General features: G+C 46.5%; 1 pseudogene; it reads right to left on the bottom strand.

Annotated features, from left to right (window-relative positions):
* Positions 1-1,035: 1,035 nt before the first annotated feature.
* LOC123775915 (MIF4G domain-containing protein pseudogene) lies at positions 1,036-2,020 on the bottom strand (annotated as a pseudogene).
* Positions 2,021-2,274: the final 254 nt, after the last annotated feature.

A 2,274-nucleotide genomic window follows, 5' to 3' on the forward strand; every position in this document is an offset into this window, starting at 1 on the left:
AGCTAAAAAAATCCAAATGTTATATCAAATGACACTTAATAATAAACATATTAAGTATGCCAGTTTATGAAGCATCATGTTACATGCTGTGTTAATGTTTTACATATTATCTCATTGAATCCTCCTGAAAACTAGGGCTCAGAGTGATGGCGGTATGCTGGGGCCTTCACAGTCTAAAATTGTTTGAGTCATGACTGGAACCTAAGTCTGAGATCCCAGACCTCTTTCTTTTGCCTGGTGGCTGAATCTGCCGTAACATTCCCTACACTAATTATCTTTGTAGAAAAATGGAAGAGGAAAGTCATTTGAAAATCTCACAAAGTACAAAAGAGAGTACTGATAGAGAAATGAATTTTAGAGGATAAAACTGGAGAGGCTCTGGTTTTAGACTCCAAGAGCACTGCTTTTGGAGTCAGACAGATCTTAATAAAATTTCCTGTTTCATTAGTCAGATGAACTGTGTGAATTAGAGAAAATCGGTCATTCTGGGCCACAGTGTTATCCTCTATAGCGTAGTTGTGAGATTAAATATGAAATTGCCTATAAAGCCTCGCGTGCAGACTCAGGTAATGAGTGCTCATTAAGTGGTTAACATTATTGCTACTGCTGAAAGGTGAGCCAGAATAAGAAGTGAAGAGAATAAAAATATCAATATTGGTTTCTTTCCCAAAAGCAACTTGCAATTGAGTCAACAATACTTTCAGACATGGGTTTGATTTCAATAATCGTTCACTAAGGAATTCTTTATTTTTTATATATATTTTTAATATTAGAAAAGGTTTATCAGAAAATTCTCACCCTGAACTGGAATAGCATGTGATGTGGTACTGTCATTTATTAAAACCCACTGGAAATAGATTTGTTTCTGAAGTGGTCCTTGCGCAAAATGTATAAAAAGCAATTTCTACTGTCATTTGTGTTCCGCCCCTTGACATGCCAAAGTATCCCACCAGTAGCTATGGTACCCATTTTACAGATGGGAAACTGAGGCACCAAGATGGCTCTTACACCAGTGACTACACAGTGCAGTGGTTGTTAGAAGCTGACGTTCTCTGCCTGGCCCAGGTGGGAGGTTATGACGAAGAGGCTAATGGGACGTGGGGACGAGTCCGTTTGTTGTCTCCCCCAATCCTTGAATCCGGGAAGGAAGGTGCTCAGGGAAGGACCACAGTGTAAGTGGGAAACACCGCAGGAGCTGCTGAAAGTCTCGAAGAGGGAGTCTTTGGGAGAGGCCGACTGCACCGCGAACCTAGGAAGTAGGTTAGGTGAAAGGCCGGTGCCGCTGGAGAGGCAGCCTGATCTGGAGGCCTCCTGGGAGACTTTGCTGTAGTGATCCTCGTGGACAGCCAGGGTCATCTTCCAGCTGGCTGTCTGAAATTCGGCGATTTCCAGTAGCAGCACCTGGGCTTGGGAGCAGGAAGCCAGCCCAGATCAGGACCAAGTGTTCATCTGTGCACTGTGTTCATCTTCTCCAGCTGCTCCCCCCCACCCCACACTACAGCCACGGCACCGGGCGGCCCACCTCCTCCTTGCTCAGACTGTCAGGCTGGGCCCACTAGAAGAGGCTGAGATCGCCGGGGGTCACCTGGGCCATCAGGGGGTTGTTGTTCACCCTCAGGTTGTCAAAGAGGTTGCAGATACAGGTGACATAGCCGACCCATCCCTGCAGGGACCGGGCTGACGGCTGCTCCCAGGCCTGGTGCTCCTGCTGCAGCCACTTCAGTCCCCGCCAGAAGCCACTCAACCTGCTTGCTTGCTCTCGGCCTCAATGCTGTTCTACTTCTTTGCTGAACACACAATCCTGCAGAGAACGGTCCACAATCCCATGAGCCACTTTCTCCAAGCCTATGGCACCTGGATCTTTGAGCGCTGTCTTCAGCAGCTGCTGAGTCTCTGCATCAAAAGACTGGTGTTTTTAGTCCTCTCTGCCAGGCGCACTTGGCAGCTCTCTACTGAGGTGGGACACTAACGAAAGCACCTGCAGGATTGTCGCCGCCCCAGCTTGCTGGGCAGGGTGCATGTGTCCCACTTCCAGCGCTTTGGCTGTTGGTGCTGCCCGCCATGTCTCCGCACCGCTGAGGTCATTTCCCAGCACGGTGCTGGTGCCTTTTTTTTTTTTTTAATGTATTTTTATTTTGTTTTCTGCTTAATTTATAAACTGAGGCTCAAAAAGGGAAAGAATAAGGAAATGAGAAAGGGATATAGAACTGACCAGCTCTGTATCACTCTAAAACAACGGGTACATTAAATTAAAATGAAAACGTCACTAAATCA

Source organism: Ursus americanus, chromosome 8 (genome assembly GCF_024610735.1).
Source record: "Ursus americanus isolate L20-20 chromosome 8, mUrsAme1.1.p, whole genome shotgun sequence".
NCBI classification, from domain to species: Eukaryota; Metazoa; Chordata; class Mammalia; order Carnivora; family Ursidae; genus Ursus; species Ursus americanus.